This window comes from Saimiri boliviensis, chromosome 9, assembly GCF_048565385.1.
Source record: "Saimiri boliviensis isolate mSaiBol1 chromosome 9, mSaiBol1.pri, whole genome shotgun sequence".
Classification (NCBI taxonomy): Eukaryota; Metazoa; Chordata; class Mammalia; order Primates; family Cebidae; genus Saimiri; species Saimiri boliviensis.
Genome location: NC_133457.1, coordinates 121,412,473 through 121,435,849, shown reverse-complemented (window position 1 = coordinate 121,435,849; position 23,377 = coordinate 121,412,473).

Below are 23,377 nucleotides of genomic sequence, written 5' to 3'. Positions count from 1 at the left end.
GGATGTGAATGTGTTTGGTCCCTCTCCTGATGGACCCCACCACTAGCCAGCTGAGTCTGAGGTATCAAGAATGTGGGCTTCAGTACCAAGCTCAGCCACAGATGCCCTCCAAGGGTCTGGATAAAGGCTTCCTGGGCAGGGCACATTGGCACAGCTGGCTGTGTCCATGAGCTGTCTTCCCATACTGGGTCAGAAGGAAGTTCCTGCTCTCCCAGCCCAACGAGTGAAGGTGGCAAGTGGGCTGCTACTCCTTGGGCCCAGCTGGACTCCTACACTGTTCACGTGGGCTGCCCATTAGGTGGGTGCTGTGCGGACATGGAGCTGCCCATGGAAGGGCTGCCATGCTGGCTGGTGGGGTGTTGAGCAGCCTTGCCCAGTGCTTTTATATATTTATTTATTTTTTTGAGATGGAGTCTTACCCTGTCACCAGGCTGGACTTCAGTAGAGATATCTTGGTTCACTGCAACCTCTGCCTCCCGGGTTCAAGGGATTCCCCTGCCTCAGCCTCCCAAGCAGCTGGGACTGCAGGGGTGCACCACCACACCCGGCTAATTTTTTGTATTTTAGTAGAGATGGGGTTTCACCAGGTTGGCTAGGATGGTCTTGATCTGCTGACTTTGTGCTCTGCCCACCTTGGCCTCCCAACATGCTGGGATTACAGGCTTGAGCCATCACGCCCGGCCAGCTTTTTTCTTTTAGGTGAATCCCACTGAAAGATCATCTGTCCCAAGGTAGAAGTCATAGCCCTGTGTTTCGCCTTCTGTGGGAAGTGAACTCCGATGGGCATTCATTTCCTGTAATTCACATCTGCTTTGTTTGTCTACCAAAGCACACCTGGATCTCCCCGGGGTTCCCTCGTTTAGGGTGAAGGGGAGCCTGCCCATCTCCAGGGGTGGCAATGTCGCCTCACCAAACAGGTCCCTTTGCCTATGCACAACACAACGCTGAACACGGAAGCACTGGGTTTTTGCAACAGGGAAGGTTTATTGTGAGTTGACTGGCAAGGAGACAGGAGAAAATGCTCAAAAATCTGTCTCCTGGAGCTGGGGGCTTGGTGGGGTTTTATAAGCATAGGGTAATGGAATGTGATCTGATTGGACCTTGCAATGAGGGGCTGCCAGGAGGCATGAGCTGATTGGATCCTGCCAGGGGCTGTCTGCTTCTTAATTTAGTCCTCGTTCCAAAGCTGAGGACCTTACATTCCACGCGTGGTTTCACGCACATTTGGTTCATCTGCACATGCTCAGATTACATGACCTCGAACCTGGGAGCCCATGGCAACAAAACAACTCACAACTTTGTTACATCAAAGTTGAACCACATTGGTCTGGTGCAGCTGCAGCAAGAATCCCTAGTCTAAGCCCATAACCACTGTGGTTGGCTCAGGGCTGTGCACAGACCACAGAGAGGTCAGAACCTGGACTCTTGATAGGGATGCTGAGGAGGAAACAGCTCTCTCCTCTGGGACTGGACACTAGAATGTGCTTCTCACTCAAGCATCCTGGAATTCATACTTTGGACCTTCTGATGTGTCAGTAACATATGTAGGGGAAAATGTCTCTGGAATTTCTGTTTTCAGTAATTTCTGATCAGTCATTTGATGTTACACTCTTGACTGTAAAGCCTCTCTGTCTTCTGATCTTTTCTCTTTGCACCAGAAACAGTGCTGTGCAATTTTCTTTTGGTCTCTGTTTGCAGACGAACAAGTTCTTCAAGCTCTTCCCTTCTTCAATTGTTGCAGGCTGCTTCCTAAGTTCAGCAGTCACAGCATGGGCAGCCTTCATCACCTGCACCCCCAGTGCCCAGTGGACCACACATTGCCAGCTTTCCTTGTCCACACAGAGCCTGGTGCTGCCATCCCAGCCTCTTCATTTGTGCTGACGGCAGTGTCCTGAAGGAGCTCAGCATTGACGTTCATCTATTTTTCCTTTAAGTCTGTTTTCTGTGCAAGGGCCATACCATCTTTTACGACTTTGAGTCTGCCTGCCCCCACTTTGTTTAATAATTACCTTTCTTCTGTTTAGTTCCATAGCAACAGCTACAGAATCACGTCTTGAAGCATTAGGGCTCAGACAGGCACCAAATTTTAAGTCGTTAGCATAAGTCCAAGGCAGGTGAGGGCCAGGGAATGGATGCTGGCCTTGTGTGGTGAAGGACTGTGGGTGGCCTAAGCGTCTTGGGTGTTGGGGTGAGTGGCTGGGTGTTGGTCTGGCCAGGCAGGCTGTCAGGATGAACGGAGAGCAGAGGGCATGGCACCCATGACCATGAGTCCCTATCCTCTCCGTTCTAGATCCCTGCTCCCGGGCGCCTGGGTGGAGGATCCCCACCCATTTCACTGGCTTTCTTCATTATTCTGTTCTCTCAGAACTGTCTTAGTTATTGTCATGCATGTTTGTTTTCTCAGAACAGTTTTATACTCAGTTGTTAAAATCTGCCTTTCTCTGGCCTCCAGATCTCATTAGTATGGTGATTGGAATTATATTAAATTCACTTATTGATCTGGGAAGGGCTGGTATGTTTACAAGCATCAGTTTTCCCTATCCAGGAGCATAGTCTGTCTCTCTGCATATTTAGGTCTTCTAGAATGTTCTTTTTTAAAGTGAAATCTTGTAATTTTCTTTCCTGTAGATTTTCAGAAGTATTCCATAGTTTACTTCTATTTTATGGTTTAAAAAATATTTTATAGTTTTTTAAAACATAACTACTATTGTATTGCTTCTTGTGATAAGATCAAGTGTAAAAAAATCACTTGTGATGAGAGACTATTTATATGTTTAAATTAAAATTTCCATTTCTGTGTCTACTTTGTTTGCCTTTCAAAAACAAGCTCTTGGATATCTTTATAAATTCTATGTTTTGTTCTGTTAGTTCTAATTTCTTAAATTTTTATTTTATCTCTATTAATTCCATCCTTCTGCTCTCTTTGGTTTATTTTGTTCTTTTTTTTAGGTCTAGCTTTGACTGCTTCCTTCATTTAGTTTAGTTATTTGTTTTTTAAATATGAAAACATTTCAATCTCTCATTTTTTTCCCTCCAAGTATAGACTTGGCCACATCACATACATTTTTATGTGGATTGTTGTTGTTTATATTTTACTTTATAAATAACTTCAATTTTGATTTCTTCTTTGACTGAAGCTATTTCATAAAGTAATTTTTTATTCCAGCAAGCTGGGAGTTTTTTGTTGGTTGCTTTTTGTTTATTCTTTTGCTATAAGGTCAGAGAATGTTACATTCTCTGTACAGTTTCTTCATTCATTAAAATTTTCCTTTAATCAAATGTATATGATGGATTTTTATAAACATCCATTAATAGTTGACAAAAAACCACGTTTTCTGTTTTAGAGATACAGAATTGAATACATATCTATTTGTCATCCATTTCACAAATATTGATTGAATGCACAGAGTTGTAGAATACACCACATATGAACAAGACAGACTGAGACTTTCAGGGTTTAAATTCTAGTGAGGGTGGTGGAGAGATAGTTAAGCAAATGATGAGAAAAACTGACCATAAATGTTGTGATAAGACAAGCGGAGTCTCCTGTAGAGCCCTTGAGGGACCCTGGAAGGGTTTCTTCAGGAAGAAATACTTAAGCTTAATGACATTTCAGATCAATATGCTTTATATATTTTAGCACTATGTTACTTAATGCATAAAGCTTCATGACTATTATACCATCATTGTGAATAACTAGCTAGCTTTTGCATATGTAAATGCAAAATAAACCTCTTTGTAATGTTTATGTCTTGAATTCGACTGCTTAGTATTTCCAATCATTTTTTTCATGGCCGTGTCTTTGAGTTCTCTCCCACCCCCCACAACCCACTACACACGCATGTCTCTTTACATATCTTTTTTGCAAATTTCGGTATATTCAGTATTTGGTGGTCATGGATTTGACTTTAAGAGTGTCTGTTGAAAGCAGAAGATTAGCAGATGTTCTTTTGGGATTCAACTGAAATGCCTTTAAATGCCCTTAATTCTCATTACAGGAAAAATGAGGGCTTGAGACATTTTAGATGCATGTTTAGAGAAATAATTAATTTTATAATAGCCAATGCACCGCCTGCCATATCCAATTGAAAGTATTTTACATACATTTTATCACTGGATTCTTAAAGCAATGCTCTGAGGCAGGAGCTATTGTCACACCCATTCTTCAGGTGAAGAAACAGACACAGAGAAGCCAGGCAGCTCATCCTGGTCCCACAGCTTGAACCTGGCTCCAGGTTCATGTGTGTAAATGCTCCTATATGCTCCTCTCTGTTTTCATTTACTGGCCATGAAGCTGAGGCCAAATTGCTCAGGAAGTAGGAGCAACCAGGTAGGTGGCCAAGAGTCTCAGTTTTCCCAAGGGAGTCCTGGGTGAGGACTCTGCTGAGATGAGGTCACCTTAGAGTCAGGGCTTCGGCTCCCCACTGCCCTTGGGCCTCCCACCTCCTCTGCTGCCTGTAGGCCCCTCAGAGTCCTGGCAAGACATCAAAGGTGTTGGGGAGGATGCAAATGGAGGAACTGTCTGGAATTTGAGCGATGTGCTCTGATTTATAGCACAGGGTGGAATTGATCAGTTCCTAGCTCCTAGGCTGAGGACAGTGGGACAGGTGACATGGCAGGATTTGGTGGTTTCAAAGATCACCCTGGCTACAACTCCAGAAGTGACTTGAGAGGGACAGGAGTGGTCATCGGGAGCCCCTCCTGGGCTGTGGCTGGGGAGTGGGGGACACACGAGGATGCCCCATACATCTCCACATCCCCAGGCCTAGGCACAGTTTCTGGCACATTGCAAGTGTCCAGCCACGGTTTGTGGAGTGAAGGACACCTCACTGAGGCATGAAGTCCCCATCTTCCCGAGCAGCAGCTCACGCAGAGCAAATGTGGACTTGCTGTGGCCTGAGGCTCAGGCAAAATCTCTATACCTGCTGTCCAAAGTGTGGTCCCCAGAGCAGCAGCAGCGGCCCCGCCTGGGAGCTTGTTAGGAATGGAGAGCTCCATTAGAGAAATGCAAATCAAAACGACAATGAGATGTCATCTCACACCAGTCAGCATGGTGATTATTAAAAAGTCAAGAAACAACAGATGCTAGAGGTTGTGGAGAAATAGATTTTATAGTGTAGAGGGAGTGTAAATTAGTTCAACCATTGTGAAAGACAGTGTGGCGATGCCTCAAGGATCTAGAATCACAAATACCATTTGACCCAGCAATCCTATTACTGGGTATATACCCAGAAGAATAGAAATCATTCTGTTATAAAGACATATGAATGCGTATATTCACTGCAGCACTATTCATAATAGCAAATTCATGGAATCAACCCAAACACCCATCAGTGATAGGCTGGATAAAGAAAATGTGCTACATATACACCATGGAATACTATGTAACCATAAAGAGGAACAAGATCATGTCCTTTGCAGGGACATGAATGGAGTGGGAAGCCATTATCCTCAGCAAACTAACATAGGAACAGAAAAGCAAATACTGCATGTTCTCACTCGTAAGTGGGAGCTGAAGAATGAGAACACATGGACACAGGGAGGGGAACAACACACACTGGGGCATGTTGGAGGTGGGCATGGAGAGGGAGAACATTAGAAAAAACAGCTAATGAATGCAGGGCTGAATACCTAGGTGATGGGTTGATTGGTGCAGCAAACCGCCATGACACATGTTTACCTATGGAACAAACCTCCACATCCTGTACGTGTACCTTGGAACTTAAAATAAAAATAAAAACTAAAGGAAAAAGAAAAAGAAAAAAAACTTGGAGATCTCTAGGTGCCATGCAAACCCACTGGATCGGAAGCTCTAGAGTTAGGCCTGGGCCACCCACATTTTAACAAGCCCTCTGGACGATTCTGTGATGTGGATGCAAGGTCAAGTTTGAGAGCCTGCACTAGCAAGGAATGATGAGTACTTGGGTGCATCTGGCACTGGGATGCACATTTCAAGGCCGTGTACAAATAAACCGTTTCTGAGCTGTCTGACAAACGGGCTCAGCATCACCTCCTGCTCAGAGGTGATTTGGCCAGGAAGGGGCATTGACCCCATGTCTTACCTCCCGTGCTCCCCATGGGCCTGCTGAGTTCTGGTCTCCTCCCTGTTTTCAATTCTAGAGAGGAGCCTGCTCTCTGCATGCTCGTGGTGGTGAGAGGGCCACTGTACCCTTCTAACCGGCCCAGTACCATGATAGCACAGCCTTGCAAGAACTTCAGCTTGCTATCCCCAGCCCCAGCTGCAGGCCCTTCCCTGGGGATGCTCACCTGTTCATCTGAGCAGGCTGCCCAGTGCCTCTTACTTCACCGAGCCTTCCTTTCATGGAGGGGTGGACAGGGCACTCACCACAACTCCACTCTCTCCTGGTACCTTAGCTACATGGGCGTCAATCCCCGACCCTGAGTGATCAATTTCCAGCAAAGACCTGGGAAGAGGGAGCACACCAAGAGGCCCCCCCACTGCCCCAATTTCCTGTACCGTGGAAGCCACTGGAGGGCTTCAGGAGGTTACAGGTTTGGATCTGAGTTGGACAAAGTCATGCTGGCTGCAGTGGGGACTGCAATGGCAGGACAGCAGACAGGCAGAGCAGCCTCTCTAATTGGGTGAGCAAGGCTGGAGCACTGGGCTGGGGTATGAGCCATGGAGCTCCAGAGAAGGGGAAGCTTTCAACGGATATTTTGCAGTAAAGTGGGCATAGCTGACATGGAACTGGATGTATAATAGTGGGGCTGTGAAGGGGGTTCAAGGTGACTCTTGGGTGGCAGACGCTGGTGCCCATTATGGTGATGGGACTGGGGAGGGGCAGGTTTGGGACTAGGGGTGGGGGCCAAGAATCTGGTGCCTCTAGCCAAGGATGGCCCAGTGCAGCAAGGACAGATAGCTGGCCTGATTTGCGAAGGGAGTGGAGGATATGACACAGAGCGCACTGGAGCAGAGTCGGGGAGTTTGGAGGCGACGACACTACCAGGACACACGGGGTCTGGCTGCCACTTTGGGATGCTACCCTTCCCCTCTGAGGCATGACAGCAGCAAAGTTCTTCAGTATGTCACCCTCCAGCTCTAGGAATTTTGCAGCTTATGTGTCTGGCCAACCACCATGGATTTTTACCAGTAATAAACTGGCCGGGCATAGTGGCTCACGCTTGTAATCCCAGCACTTTGGGAGGCCAAGGTGGGCGAATCACTTGAGCCCAGGAGTTTGAGACCAGCCTGTGCAACATGGTGCGACCCCGTCTCTATAAAAAATACAAAACAGTTAGCTGGGTGTGGTGGTGCACACCAGTAGTCCCAGCTACTTGGGTGGCTGACAGGTGGGAGGATTGCTTGAGCCCAGGAGGTTGAGGCTATAGTGAGCCATGATCTGACTACTCCAGCCCAAGGGACAGAGAGACACCTGTCAAAGATAAATAAACAAGTAAATAAACAAGAACCCTGAACAGAGGGGTGGTCAATTCTTTAGTGAAGGTGGATGGGAATTTGGGAACTTACTGTTTCCCGAATTATCTCACTCTGTCGAGAGTGCAGTGGCATAATCTCAGCTCACTGCAACCTCCGCCTCCCAGGTTCAAGTGATTCTTCTTTCTCAGCCTCCCAAGTAGCTGGGACTGCAGGCGCTCACCACCACGCCTGGCTCATTTTTTCTATCTTTAGTAGAGGGTCATTCTGCCATATTGCCCAGTCTGGTCTTGAACTCCTGGCCTCAAGTGATCCACCTGCCTCAGCCTCCCAAAGTGCTGGGATTACAGGTGTGTGCCAACATGCCCGGCCTATGCTGTGTGTTTTCTTTTCTTTCTTTTTCTTTTCTTTTTTTTTTTTTTTGAGACGGAGTTTCGCTCTTGTTACCCAGGCTGGAGTGCAATGGCGCGATCTCGGCTCACCGCAACCTCCGCCTCCTGGGTTCAGGCAATTCTCCTGCCTCAGCCTCCTGAGTAGCTGGGATTACAGGCACACGCCACCATGCCCAGCTAATTTTTTTGTATTTTTAGTAGAGACGGGGTTTCACCATGTTGACCAGGATGGTCTCGATCTCTCGACCTCGTGATCCACCCGCCTCGGCCTCCCAAAGTGCTGCGATTACAGGCTTGAGCCACCGCGCCCGGCTTCTTTTCTTTTTTTAAAGTTTAAAAAAAATTTATTTATTATGCTTTAAGTTCTGGGGTACATGTGCAGATTGTGCGGGTTTGTTACGTAGGTATGCACGCACCACGGTGGTGGCTAGCTGCATCCATTGCCCTGTTACCTACGTTAGGTATTTCTCCTAATGCTATCCCCTGAACCCCCGACCCCCTGCTATTCCTTGCCATGTGTTTTTAATAATGAATCTTGGTGTCGGGAAAGGGCACCATCTTTAATTTCCCTGATATCTTCATTCAGCTTGGTCCAATGCAGGACCTGGGAAGGTAGAAAAAATCTAGGCTGATAGGTTCCCTCCTGATAAAAATTCCATTCTTCGTGGTTCATCCACTCTCTTGGCAAATAGAGAAGAATGACCTTCTTCTCCTCTGGCTTGGAATTGGTCCCGACAGGGAAGAGCTGTTCTGAGGAAGTCCCTGTGATGAGACCTGATACTTGAGGGCTGGGCAAAGCAAATCCCTGAAGACGCCTTCAGCTGCAGGCCCCAGAGAATCCACCGGCTCTGGCTGCCTCACAGAGCGAGGCCGTGGCTAGGTGGGCTACTGATTCTGGGCTCGTCGCCCAGCACGTCCTCGGGGGTCCAGCCTTTCCTGGCTTTCGTTTCATCCTTCTGAGCATCTCGGCTTTTCTTCCTCATGTTGGTTGCCTCAGGGTCACATGATGATGGCCATACCTCCAGGCATCACATCCCAGTTCCAGGTAGGGAGAAAGGGGAAGAGCTGTGCTAGCCACATCAGAAAAACAAAATATTTCCCAGACTTCCATTAGAACTGAGTCACATGGCCACTCCTAGCTGCCAGGGAGGCTGGGAAAGTGGGAAGTGGGATCTTGGCTCAGCTTAGACGGCTCATGACCCACAGATGGGCCATTACTACCCAAATCCAAGGACACTATGAGGTGGGCATTATTATTATTTTCATTATGCAAATCAGGATATTCTGTTTTTTCAGAATAACTTTCCCAAGGTCAAATAAATTCTCAGAGGCAGAACAAGGATTAGAGTTTGCTCCCCGAGTCTGGTCTCTGAAGTGCCCAGTACTGACCTTTCTTCCCAGGGAGATCTGACAGAGACCCAGCCTCCCATCAGAGAGGAGAAAAATCACGGGCACCATGATTTAGGGCAGTCAAGACATCCCTCGCTTTCTGCAGTTGATGACAGGTTTCACAACTCATGATAACGAGCTTGTTGGCGTCTGTGGTTACTGATTTAGTACCTGTATCCCCCACTAACACGTAATCTTATGGATACGGGAACAAACGGTATCCGTCCCCACACTGTTGTGTCTCCCAGAAAACAAAGAGCACTTTGAAATATGAGTGGCGAATTTGAAGTCACACCCACAGATGCTACAGATACAGACATTGGTTGGTTAGCACCTGCGCTGTGTCAGACACAGACAACTCTAAGTACCGGGAGAACTCCGGGTGAAAGGCAGTAGGGATTTTTAAAGAAACAGTGGGCTGGCCAGCTGGGAAGATAATCAACTTTGGAGCTGGCTGCCTGTTGGTTGGAATTCCACGCTCTGGCCACAAGGGGACAGCACCTGAGAGATGTTGCTCCCAGGCATCGATGGCTCCTTTCTCCAGGGGCTCTGTGGTCAGACTCTTTTATTTGGTTGGTGTTTCTTCCATCCAGGAACAACCACGCGCTACAATTCGTGGAGCTAAATCTCGCAGCAGTTAAAGGCCAGATAAAGAGAGCTGGGCTTCAGCTAGAAGTAGTCCAGAAAGGCTTCCTGGAGGAGGTGGATCTTAGTCTGGATGGACCAGGGCCACTGGTACTACACCTCAGCAATTCAATTCACCTGCATTGCTTGAGTGCCTACTGTATGCGGGGTACGGCCCCTGGTGCAGTAAGCAAGACAGAGGCATTAGATGGGACCCTCTTGGAGGACATGGGTTAGTTTGGGAGCTGAGGATGCTCACACGTCTGTAATGTACGACGGAAGCTGATGAAGGCCACAAAGAAAAGGCAGCGTTTCAGATTTAGTCTCACTGACGGGACCTGAAGCAGCATTGCTGAGTAGGAGGCGTTTGATTTGGACTCTCTGAATAGCATCGGTCAGGATGGTTTGAGAAGCCACATCCCGCGTTTTCCCCACCTGAGCTGGGAGGTAATGCCAAGAAAGCATTTACAACGTGGGCTGCATGGGTGACCCAGACATGGCGGTTAAAAAGGTGAACTTTAGCATTAGGCAGATGTGAGTTCAAGTCTCGCCCTGGTCGTTTCTAAGCTGCCATCTTAAAATGATGTAACCTTTGAGTTTAAGTTTTCTCACCTACCAAATGATTATAGTGCTTGTACTGACCTTCTAGCTTGTTCTGTAAGTTACACAAACGAGAACAAATTCTTAATATCTTCAGATTGAAATTCCACATGGCTTATAACCTGGGAAGAGAGAAGTAAAGGCATTCAGTTCTTCGACCTGTGCTTATGAAACACCTACTATGTGCCAGGCATTGTGCCAGGCCCTGGGGCTAGAACAGGCTGTGAAAAAGAGAAATATTCTCACCCTTGTGAAGCTAGTATGGTGAGAAAGCAAACAAAATACGGCAGTTGGATAAAAAATAGTGAAATCATGTCTTTTGCAGAAACATGGATGGGACTAGAGGCCATTATCCAGTGTGTAATGACTCAGAAGAGCAAAGTCAAAAACCTCATGTTATCACCTATAAGTGGGAGCTAAACTATGGATGCACATGGACGTACAGAGTAGAATAGTAGACACTGGAGTTGGGGGAGAATGGATATGTGGAAAAGGGGAGGGATGCAACATTACCTGTGGGGTACCGACTTGGGTATGGAACACAAAAAGCCCAGCCGTCACCACGGTGTAATATATCCATGTAACAAACCACACTTAGACCCCCTAAATCTAGAAAAATACAAAACATTTAACGGTATAACAACAAGAAATAAGGTAGCCTACAGCAGGCCAGTTGGCCACAAGTTTTTTTTGGAGAAAATAAATCAGCAAAGAAGGTAGGATGTGACAATCTGGAGAGGAGGGGCCTTTTTAAATGATTTTCTTGGGAGGATTCCAGAGGGCTTGCCTTGGGAGGTGGTACGAAATAAATCAATCATCAAACCTTTTTGATAACAACAGAGAACCACAGATTTAGATACGTTTGGTGAAAGCTTTGAAGGCCAGCAGCGATCAAACTTCCAAGATCCAGGAGGAAAACAGGGAGAAAAAGAAAACTAACTTCAATGCATTTTTTTTAAAAAAAGAAAAAACCTATAGTAAATAGCACACAAAATTAGATGGATGTATTATCAAACAGGTGGAGATATGAAGTCTCTCAGATTTGACTTAAAAAGCAAAAGCCAGCTCTAAGCTATTCACGAGACACAGCCCAAATAACCTGACCCAGAAAGGTTCACAACAAAGACATGAGCTCGGGTAAGTGGGACAGCGCCAGCGGAGCTGAAAGCAGGGATGAAATGTGACGATGGGATTAAGCAAAACTGAAGGCCACAGACAGGAAACGGTAAGCCAAGGAATACTTTCTACTGACAAAATCTATAATCCACCAAGCAGACATAGCAGACCCAAATCTTAATCCGCCAAACATTTCACTGGACGCAAAGACTCTAATGCACGATCTCGATAAAGCCCCAGTCATAGCAATAGACTTCGACTTTCCCCTCTCATAATTGGATACATCACGTGGATAAATAATCGGATAAGGAATGTGGGCACCACAATGAGCAGGCTTGATTTATGAAATATCAGTACAACTCTGTTCCAAAGAAACAGCCCCATTCTTCTGGGTGCATGGAACATTTTTGATGCTAGTTGTGTTCTTGGCTCATGAGCAGATTGTTTACTGCCAGGAACAGAAAGTCTGACTCAGGCAGTTTTAAGTAACGGGGAAATGTAGAAGCCCATGTCCTGGAGGTCAAGGAGGGGTGGGCGCCGGGGTGGGCCCTGCAGGGGCCCCTGGCCTCTGTCCCAAGACTGGCTGTGGCGTGGTGGAGCAACTGAGACAGGGTTTCCCTTGTTTTCTTCCACTGGAAATAAAAAAGGAACTTCTCCAACCATGGAATAAAGGTCCTTCTCTTTAGTCAGATTGGGCTACTGATGTCACACGCCTACCCTTGAATCAGGAAAAGGTCCCCAAGAGAATACACAGATTGGCTTCACCTGGAACCCTTGGGCAAGACAGATGGAATCATCATGATTGGCCAAGACCACTCAAGTCCCACCTGAGGAGCTGGGGGTGCTCAGCTTCCCCGTGGGCTGCGTGGAGAGAGGGGATCTGGAGCAGTGTCAGGAGTGGGAGGGGAAGGAGGAGGGGGAGAAGGATGCTGAATAGGAACCAACAGAGTCCCTTAGTCTGGCCAGGAGGAGAATGTTAACAAATTCAGGAAAGAACGTTAGCTTACTGGCCAGATTTTCTGCTGATAATGTTTTATGATATTTGTAAGAAAACCAGATTTAAAAAATGGAACCATATCTTCGATACCATAAAGTGCACAGGGTTAAGTATATGCCTCAGTGAAGGTTCCCACGCACTGTGTAGAACCTAAGGCCTTCTCCCAAGAGGCAACCACTATACTATTCCGACTGTAGTCACTGTAGATTAGCTTTGTCTGTTCTTGAATCTTTCACAGATGGAATTATACAGCCTGTTGTCTATTGTGTCAGCTTCCTTTACTCACTACAGTGTTGGCGACATTCACATATGCTGTTGTGTATGGCAGTTCCATTGTTTATTGCTGCATAGTATTCCTTTGTATGAATTTAGCACCGTCCTTTCTCTAATGATGATTTCACTGCAAAAATTTAAAGCATGCCCTTCTAAATAATTTTTAAATTGAGGAGAAAATAGAAACTTAAATTTTATCTTATTGAGAAATTTATCAATATTGTTTATCAAGCTAATGATATATTACAGCAATATCTTGGATGTAGCCAAAGCCATATTCAGAGAAAAATCTATATCCCAAAATGCTTTTATTGTTAAAGTAAGAATGAGGGGATATGAATGACTAATAATTAAACTAAATATAGAAGAACAACATTATAAATAAACCAGAAAACAAAAAGTTGTATTATTAGAGATTAAAGCAGAAATTCATTAGGAAAAACAGTGAAGTTGATAAGTATAATAAAGAGTTGATTGTTTCCGAAGCCAGGCAGGGTGGTGGGTGCCCGTAGTCCCAGCTACTCAGGAGGCTGAAATAGAAGGATTACTTGTGCTCAGAAGTTCAAGGCCAGCCTGAACAACATAGTGAGACTCTGTCTCTAAACAAACCCCAAAGAGTTGGTTATTCCAAAAGACAAATAAAATAGACAACCACCTCATACGTTTGTACAATAAAAAGAGTAAAATAAATATTTGCATCATAAAAAATGAAAAAAGATTTACCATCACAAGTATGTATTATATTTTTAAAATTACAAGAAAATATTTAAAAATCTAGAGAGATCATAGATGACTTTCTCGAATGTTATAAATATGCAAAATTGACTCGGTAAGATTTTTTAAAAATCCCTGAGAATGAACAACCATAGAATACATTTAAAAGTTTTTCAAATATATAGTTCTATAAAGTCCTTTAAATGAATTTGATTTTACATGGCTTCAAGCTAACCTTCAAAGAAGAAGTAATTCCATTTAAACTTTGTCAGATAAGTGAAAAAGAGAAAATATTTTCAATTAATTTTGTGAGGTTGACAAACCGGACACCCAACTGTGATAAACGGGCTTGCAAACAGCCACGTGGGGCAAGAAAGGGGCAGGCGAGCCCTGGGCAGGTGTCACTCTTTGGAAATAAAGGCCCAAACTGGTTCAGACCTGACTTTTCAAAGGGGGGCCGAGAATGGAATGTTTCATGTCATTTCTTATTTTTTCTATGCCAACAATGAACACATTTTTTTATACTTAACATGGACTAAGCCAACTTTGCTGATTAGGTTTTGCCATCATTTTGTGAGCGTCATTAAAATGGACTTGGATCCATGACTTGAAATGAAGAGTCAAAGGAAAGAAGAATATTTTTTTGCTGCAAGCTTTGGTTTCTCTGAAAAGAAAGTCTAATTCTGCACGGTTCAGTAGGAATATAACGTGAGCCACACATGTAATTTTGCATTTTCTAATAGCCATGACAAAAAATTAGAAACAGGTGAAATTAACTTTTAAAATTTATTTCATCTATATCCAAAATATTATCATTTCAAAATAAAATAATTTAAAGATTATTGATAACATGGTTTATATTTTTGTCTTATTTTATCTTTGAGATCCAGTGTATGTTCAACCAAGTGTTCTTCAACATTTTCTGATAGGTTTTGCAGCCAATTTACATAATACTGTCAATTAAAATTAAAATCTACATATTGATTTGTGTGGGAAGATGTGAAAATCATTATTATTGATTTGCATTATGAAAGGCTTAAATTTCGGCATAAATTCACCTACCCATCTGACTAGGTCACCGATAAACTCTTTGATTCTTTGAGCCTTCAAATTTACCTCTTTCATACGTGCGTGATAACAGTGAGAAAACTTGAAATCCAACTGCCGGGTTTTTTTTTTTTTGTCTTTGATTGCATACTTGGCAAGTACATCTTTTGTTTCAAAGAAATCTTGAAGTCAACGCCACAGTAAATCTTTGTAAAACTCTTTCATGACTCAGCCAATGAGCAAAGAAGGAACACAAGATCATTACATTCGGTGTCTTCCACTTGCAGCTGTAAAGTCATGATGATTCATAGCACTTGCAAGTAAATACTAAATGATTTTAACCACTGTATCCATGGCACTTCTTAGAGTCTGTTCCAGAAGACTGGACACAAGTGTTTCTAATATGTATCATACCGTGGAATAAAGCATTAAGAGAAATATCAATCTCTTGTTTGAATATTCCAGCAAGTCTGGATTTTTGATCTAACATAGCTGATCTGTGGTGATAGAAATTAATTTTCTCATTTCTAGCTGAAATTCTTCTTTGACAGATGTAGAAGTTACAAAATTAATCTATGCCATGAGTTCAATGTTCCAGGACATGAATGGACAACATTCTCTCTTAAATTTGAAAATCTTTTGAGACAAAATTTATTCAGAGTGTTAATTGGGCAGTGAAGTATGTGAGGCTAAAATAAAGTATTTGAAAATTTTCAAGTAATTGATTTTTGATATTTTCAAAAAGATTTTGAGTCTACAGTCATTTGTTGGTTTAAAGATCTTATACTTTTTGAGAAAGTTTTATTTTAGTCTGTTCCTTATACTGTAACAAAATTCTTATACGAAATAATATTTTTTAAGTCTCCTTTAAAAGCATTCTAACCAATTTCTAGCTGGCCAAAATTACAAAGTGGAAATTCATTCCAAATGTTTTATTGGCCAGTTCCTTCTTATTTTAGTTGACTTACTTTGTTGATTCTTTATGACTATTGAGAGAAAACTTATTTTCAAATTCATTATGTATTTGATAAGAATGTCTGTGACTATTGTTCATTTTATTGTCTTTAATCCAATAAATAAAAAGCTATTTGTTTTCTTCCTGCAGAAAAAAAGTATAACTGCCGCTCATCATGAAATCCGAGGCATCTCTGGTTTGCGTTCTAGTTCTGCCTCTCCATTCGATTCTGCATCAGTACCATTCCTGTATTTTAAATCGGAAATTTTGTCCATACTTATTTTTTTGAAACTAGAAAAACAATTTATATTAAAGTCAAAATAATAAGAATTTCAATTTAAATACATATATATCACTGTAACTTGCATATCTGCATAATATATTTAAACAAACACATTACAATGTTACATTTGTGCATAGAAAAATAATCATCCCACCTGAACCAATCCATTGACACCAACTAGGTGGGCGATGTGTTTACGTGAGATGCTAGAAATGGTACACTTGCCCAGCACGCACACGACAACTCACAGTAATGCCCAATTTGACGCAAAGATTACAGTGAACTGCAATGTGATTGCCCCCAACAATGCCTTAGCCCCGTGATCCTGTGAATATGTTACTTTATATGGCAGAAAGGAGAATTCAGGTTTCCGATTCAATTAAGGTTGCTAAGCGACTGACCTTGAAGTGGGGAGATTACTCAGTATTGATCCAGGTTGCCCAGTATAATCAAAATGGTCCTTAAAAGTGGAGACTGTTTTGTGACTGTGGTCAGAGGGAGATGTGGCTATGGTAGATATTCCAAGAGATTCAACATTTCTGGCTTTGCAGGAGGAGGAAGGGGCCATGAGCCAAGGAATGTGGATGTTCTCTAGAAGCTGGAAAAGGCAAAGGGATTCTGTCTTGGAACCTCCCGAGAGGAGTGCAGTCCTGCTGACACCTTTAGCCTGCAGGCTGCATTTTGCGCTTCTCACCTCCAGATCTGTAAGATAAAAAGTACGTGATGCTTTACTTTATGTTTGAGACAGGGTCACTCGGTCCCCTGGTCTGGAGTGCATGGCTTACTGCCATCTTGACCACCTGGGCGCAAGCCATCCTCCCACTTCAGCCTCCTGAGTAGCCGAGACTATAGGTAGGTACATGCCACCACCCTTAACTAATTTTCTTAATTTTAATGGTGATGGGGTTTTGCCATGTTGCCCAGTGGGGTCTCGGACTCCTGGACTCAAGTGATCCACCCACCGTGGCCTCCCAAAATGCAGAGATTACAGGCCTGAGCCACTGTGCCCAGCCTGCTGTTTTAAGTTTCAAGGTTTCTGGTAATTCATCACAGTAGCAATAGGAAATGAATACAGTAAGTAGTTCTACAAAACAAAGTCTTCACGGACAAATATTTTACTGTTCGGGTTTTTTTGTTTGTTTGTTTGTTTTGAGACAGAGTTTCACTCTTGTTACCCAGGCTGGAGTGCAATGGCGCGATCTCGGCTCACCGCAACCTCCGCCTCCTGGGTTCAGGCAATTCTCCTGCCTCTGCCTCCTGAGTAGCTGGGATTACAGGCACGCGCCACCATGCCCAGCTAACTTTTTGTATTTTTAGTAGAGACGGGGTTTCGCCATGTTGACCAGGATGGTCTCGATTTCTTGACCTCATGATCCACCCTCCTTGGCCTCCCAAAGTGCTGGGATTACAGGCTTGAGCCACTGCGCCTGGCCACTGTTCAGTTTTAAAGTTTAAGTTTATTAAACTTAAATAAAACAATTCAATTCCTTGGCTGCACTGGGTGCTGAAGAACCACTCAATCCTAATGGCTACTGAATTGAACAGCTCAAGTCTGGCTGCTTTTCTGCAGCTAGCGGGAGGGAGGGCTGTGGGGGACCCTCCCTGCTATGGTTGGGGAATGTCTGGGGGCATCTGACCCATGTTTTAACTGCATGAGTCTTGAGAACGTGATTTGCTTTAGGATTGCTGTTGGAGCTCCTGTATTTGGAAATGGTGCTCCATCGGTTGGTGAGGGGAGAAGAGGGTCTTAGAAGAAACTTTCGTCTTTGTTTTCTGGGACTCAGACCCAAGATAAAGCTTGTGGTTGCTGAGCAAGCATCTGATCTCCAGGATTTCCCGTGAACTTTTCCAGAGCCTGAATCTGCTCCAAGCAGGATGTTTAAAGGGGCTGGTGAACAACAGGAGTCTCTGTTGGCTTTGATTTCATCTCCTTGGGGTGTAACTGGCTGGAGATGGCCCCCCGCCTCCACCACCTCCTGCAGCTCTGGTCCAGTCCATGCTTAAGCCTGGGGTGGAGTTGGGGAGGGGGTTTGAATCAAGGCAGCTGCAGAAATTGTAGAAACTAAGAACTGGCAGAAATGAACCGAGGGAGGCTCCGGGGCACAGGGGCAGGGAGTGGCGTGGAAGAGGTATGACTCAGTGTCAGCTGTAGGGTTTGCTCCCTGGGCTTCTGTGATCCAAGAAAACACCTGAGACCCTCTTAGAGTTTGCCCTGGGTTGGGGGGTGCAGGGAGGCGTTGGGGGTGGGCAAGGACTCTGGGGATTTTGGAGGACACCCAACTCCTTTGCTCCTTTTAAACTCCTCCCCAGCAGAAAGCCTGGCCTCTCTGCACTCTTTCTTCTCTCCTTTCTCCCCGCTCACCTCTCCTGCTGGACCCTCCTGTTGTTCTCACCATTCCCCTCCCTCCCCTCTCTCTAGGCCCTTTTCCAACTCCACTCCCTCTCCTTTCTTCTCTTCTTCACCCTGGGTCTGCCCCACCATGAGACGGCACAGAGCTAAACCAGGAACGGGGATGCTACTCACTCTGCTTGCTATTTAAAATTTTAAGTGGCCAGGTGGAGTGGGTCATGCCTGCGATCCCAGCACTTTGGGAGGTCGAGGCAGATGGATCACCAGAGATCAGGAGTTTGAGACCCGCCTGGTCAAGATGGTGAAACCCCATCTCTACTAAAAATACAAAAATTAGCCAGGTGTGGTGGTGGGTGCCTGTAATCCCAGCTACTCGGGAGGCTGAGGCAGGAGAATCGCTCGAACCTGGGAGGTAGAGATTGCAGCGAGCTAAGATCGTGCCACTGCACTCCAGCCCAAGCTACAGAGTGAGACTCCATCTAAAAAAAAAAAAAAAATTTTTATAGCAACATATGTTTGTGGAAAACCTCTGAAAAATAAAGCATAAAAGGAAAATAAAAGCCACCTATAATTGCCTAATTAGAAGAAAACACTATGAACATAGTGGTATATTTCTTTCAAGTTTCTGGGGGGTTTGTGTGGTTGGGAAGTGTGTTTACAAAAATAGGGGTCTTTGACTGGACACAGTGGCTCATGCCTGTAATACCAGCACTTTGGGAGGCCAAGGGAGGTGGATCAGCTGAGGTCAGGAGTTTGAGACCAGCCTGACCAATATGATGAAAACCCATCTCTACTAAAAATACAAAATTTGGCCGCCATGGTGGCGTGTGCCTGTAATCCCAGCTAGTCAGGAGACTGCTACAGGTGAATTGCTTGAACTTGGGAGGCAGAGGTTGCAGTGAGTCGAGATTACACCACTGCACTCCAGCTTGGACAACAAGAGTGAAACTCCATCTCAAAACAAACAAACAAACAACAAAAATAGAAGTCTTCATAGTTTTAGAGCCCAACTTTTTGATGTGACATTGTATCATAGATATTCCCTAGTATTAGTAAGCGTTTTCTAAAAACCTGATTGTTCATGGCTGGGTAGTTTTCTATCCTATGGTACTATCATTCCCTCGTAAGGCTTCTTTTCTCCCCTCCCCTCAAAGATTTCTAGTTGCCACCCATGATTCATCTCCATCCTTCTTCTTTAGTATTAGAATATTGATCTTACTGGGATGGCAATGCTCTTAGGTTCCAGAGAACACCTGGCAGTCTCCATACCAGCTCCGAACCCTCCGGATTGATGTGTGGGAGAAATAAACTCCCACATTGCTTGCTTTCCATCTCTTACTAGTGGCTGAATGTCGTTTCTCCAACAGATTGATTCACTCAATCAGACAATGAATGTCCCCTGAAGGACAACTGTGTCTCAGTTCCACTGACATGGGGACATATCAGTGAACAAAACAGAAAAATCCCTGTCCTCAGGGAGCTGATTTTGTAGTGAGACAGATTACACAAAAAGCAAATGAGTACGATATTTAGTATGTTCAATCGTAAAAACCAAGGAGAAAAAAAAAAGCAGGGCAAGGGAATGTGTTGCGTCGTAGTGGCTGGGGTGGTGGCTGGGGTAAGGCATCTAGAGGAAACCCCACTGACCTCCATGAATTCAAAATGGCATCTTTGGTGTCACTATAGCACTTTTCAGGTTTAACGTTTAGAAATGCATCGCAGATTGGCTCTGTAGAAGAATCAGTGATTAAGGTGTTTCTCATTAAGGTGATCTCTGACCTCACATCTTGTCAGTTGCACTTCTTACCATTGCAGGTAAAAGAAATTCAGCTCAAATAGGCTGAAGGAAACAAGGGGACGTGTTGACGCACAAAATTTAAGTATCCGGGATCCTCTGAATTCAGGCACGGATAAGTCCAGGTGCTCAGAAATGTCGCCAGGAGTTCCCTTGTCCTGCTTCCTTTGCAGTCAGCTCACCCCACCCAGCTGGGGGAGGGAGGCTGGCCCCCTCACTGTTCAGACTGAAATTCCAGCAGCCCAGTGTGCCTCTTCCCCAGGTGCAGGGAGGAAAGGAAGTCACTGCTCCGCTCACCGCACTCTGCAAGGTTTAGATCCAACTGGGTCATTCCCAAGGGAATGACTTCCCCTTAGACCTTGGTCCAAGGGAAGGAGGGACCCTCCCTCTTTCTGTGCTGCTTTCCTCTTCATCTGCTGTTTGCAGCCGTGCCGGTTGGTAATCACAGCGATGTCTCCGGCCTCGCTGTCACTGGGCTGCTTTGGGTCAGGTGCTTGTTTGTGAAACAAGCGCTGAGTCCGCTGGAGTCAGAACAAGTTGATGGCAGGTGCTGGCGCTGGCAGATGTCTTCTGAAGGTGGAAGAATGTCTCAACCCCAAAGCCTTGGAGCTGGGGAGGATCCTTATCTGGAGGAAGCCCCAGGAGCCCTTACCAGCATAAGGGCCGAAGGGCGCCGAGCAGGCAGGAACAATAAACAAGCACACGTCCAGCGTCCTCCTCCTCTGACCTTGCTGCCCAGCCCTGCAGCGCCCTGGCCCATGGGAAAAGTCAAATCCATTTCTTAAGCTTTGCCTTTTGCCTGGTGATTGTTTTCTCCTGTTTTACAAATGAACAACCAAATGCATAAAGACCATAAATTATAAACGAGCAGTTCAAATGAGGCGAGTGATGGCAATGAGTGAAATCTAATTAAGCAGTTTGAGATCTAAGTGATACGGTTATTAAAGCGCTGCATTCACGGAGCATCAGACCAGCTTTCTCATCTGCTCTGTGAGGCCGTCGGAAGTGAGCACCACGCTGATTGACATCGAGATTGATTCCTTTCTGCAGGAGATAAAGTGCGGTTCCATCGAAGGGATGGAATTAATGAGGAGGGTTTGCCCTTGGAAACCACCGTTCTGGCCCTGGCTAGTCTGTGCTCCTTCGGTGGCTGTCAGCCACGATCAGGGCTGGAGCATTTGGGAATACCACTGGCAAAGAGCGTGATCATCTGCTTTTTATGATCTCCTGGGACTTCCTGAGCTGAGCCCTAACATTCACTTTTTCCTGAATTCAAGCCCATCCTACCAATGGCATCCCAGGCGCCAGACACTTGTGCCAGCTGCTGGCGATTCAGGGGAGATCTGATGGAAACCTTTTCTGTTCTTCTGAAACTCACAGTTTGGGTCTATTCTGGTGGTAACTAACTGTCTTCTGGAGTAAAATAGGAGGTATTTGAGCCACTGACTTGTCAAGCACCAGACCTCTGGAGGATAATTCTTGTTTGAGGAGGCCCTGGCAGCCCCGGGCAGGGAGTTCTCCAACAGTGGGGAGTAGACAAGGTCTTGAATGGAAGCTCCCATCTGGAAGGGAAGGTCCCTTTCGGAGCCATGGCTTGGTTTGTCACTTTTGCTTCTTTGGGTTTGGGAAAGTTGGTTATTTCACTTCAGCTGGGGATGAGAGAGTTCCCTCCAAAGCGACGGGGAGGAAGTGAGAGCACCACCAGCGAGAGGCCTTGCCAAGCGCCGGATGCTCCGAGCTCAAAGAAGCTTAGGCTCAAGGCTCACAGAGCAGCGCATCCGGCAGGGTGTCACCACCTCCTCCCAAGGACGGGGAGACTGAGGCATGGAGGACTGAGCCAAGTTCTCAAGGCCACACAGGTAGGAAGTGCTGGCTGTGCCAGCCCCAGCTCTGAGTCCAGAGCTTGGTCAGCCTTGGGCTGGCTCTCCACCAGGCTACCCCAAAAAGGTGAGATAACTGAGTTACTCAGGCAGGGCTTTCCCCCGGGTCAAAGTTGGATATGGTTTCCCAAGCTGTTTCTCTGCAGGGGTGCCATGGCTGCTCCCCACCATGCCCCCGGCCACAAGTTCTGTGAGACCCAATTGGACCTAAGCCTTGTAGAGTTCAGTGAGCGGGAGCAGCGACTCCCTTTCCTCTCCCGCAGGAGGAATTCCTGGCAAGACTGAAATGTCTCCGTATTTCTCCCAGCTGTGCTCTGTTTGGTCATTGCAGCTCCATTGAGCCGTCCCCTGCCTCCTCCCTCTCTTTCTGCTTGGTGGGTCTCCTTCCTTCCCAGGGAGGCAAAGACATTTCCTCCCTTTCATTTGTCCTTTGTCTCAATATCTGAGTCATGAGGAAGGGGCTGAAGAGCTCTGTCTGGCAATTTACACAATTAGGGATTTCTTGGCCAGTTCACCTTGTCTTTCTTCTCTTTCCTCTGTTCTCTTAAATTCATTCCAGGTGGGGGATGATTCCTGGAAGCTGCTCGACTCTCAAAACCTGTGATGTAATAGAAACAGCTGTCATTCCTGCCACCTGTAGACTCTGTGACCTTGGGCAAGTCACTTAACCTCCCTGAACCTCTGCCTCCCAGTCTAGACGATGGAGATTCGAGCATGCATCTCGGAGGGTGCTTGTAAGTGTGAAATGAGTCAACGGAGGATGACAGCTGAGAGTAAGTGCACACCTATGGTAGTTTTTCTCTCTGGGGAGATAGATAGATTTTTCAGAATTGCTCACCTGTGGATTAATCTGAACATGCTTTTGGTGGCCCTGGGTCTACCGGACACCTCGCTGCTCTTTCCTACTACCTGCCTGTCCTCTTGCTGTCGAGAGTGTCCATGCTCATTTCTCTCTTAGACGGTTTGCAGTGTGGCTCCGTCCTTTGCTAAAGAAGAAACGGATTTGCCCTATTTGAGCAAATCTAAGTTAAACCTATGCACGTGGATGTTGTGTCTCTGTGGCACCTTTCAGGGTATGTTTATTCACCACGGCTCTTGGAGCATCTGGTCCCTTCAGGAAGACCAGCTGGCCAGGGATGAAGGTGCAGAGAGGGCTCTCCCATGCTGTCCCGCCAAGCATGTCTTACATCACTAGAGAGCTTGCTGGAAATGCAGGACCTTAGGCCCCGCATGCCTGCTGCGTTGAAGGCTGCACCTGGGCGGGGGTCTGAGGTTCTCCTGGGCACAGTGGGTGTAGGCAGCACAGTTTGGACCCAGGGCCTCACGCCTGCCTGCAGCCGACCTCCCTGCTGGGTGCTGGGCAGCTCAGGCTATCATCGACGGAGTGAGAAATGAGAAGGGACACGGGGAGTTGCAGGTGGAGCCAGCGATACAGATGGCCCTGCTGTGCACAGTCTCCCTGAATTTGACTCCTGACCCCACACGGAGGGTCCTCAGTGTCTGCAATGCGGCCTGATCCCAGCCCAAGAAGCATCATTGGAAGCTCACGTGGTGGCATTTCAAGAA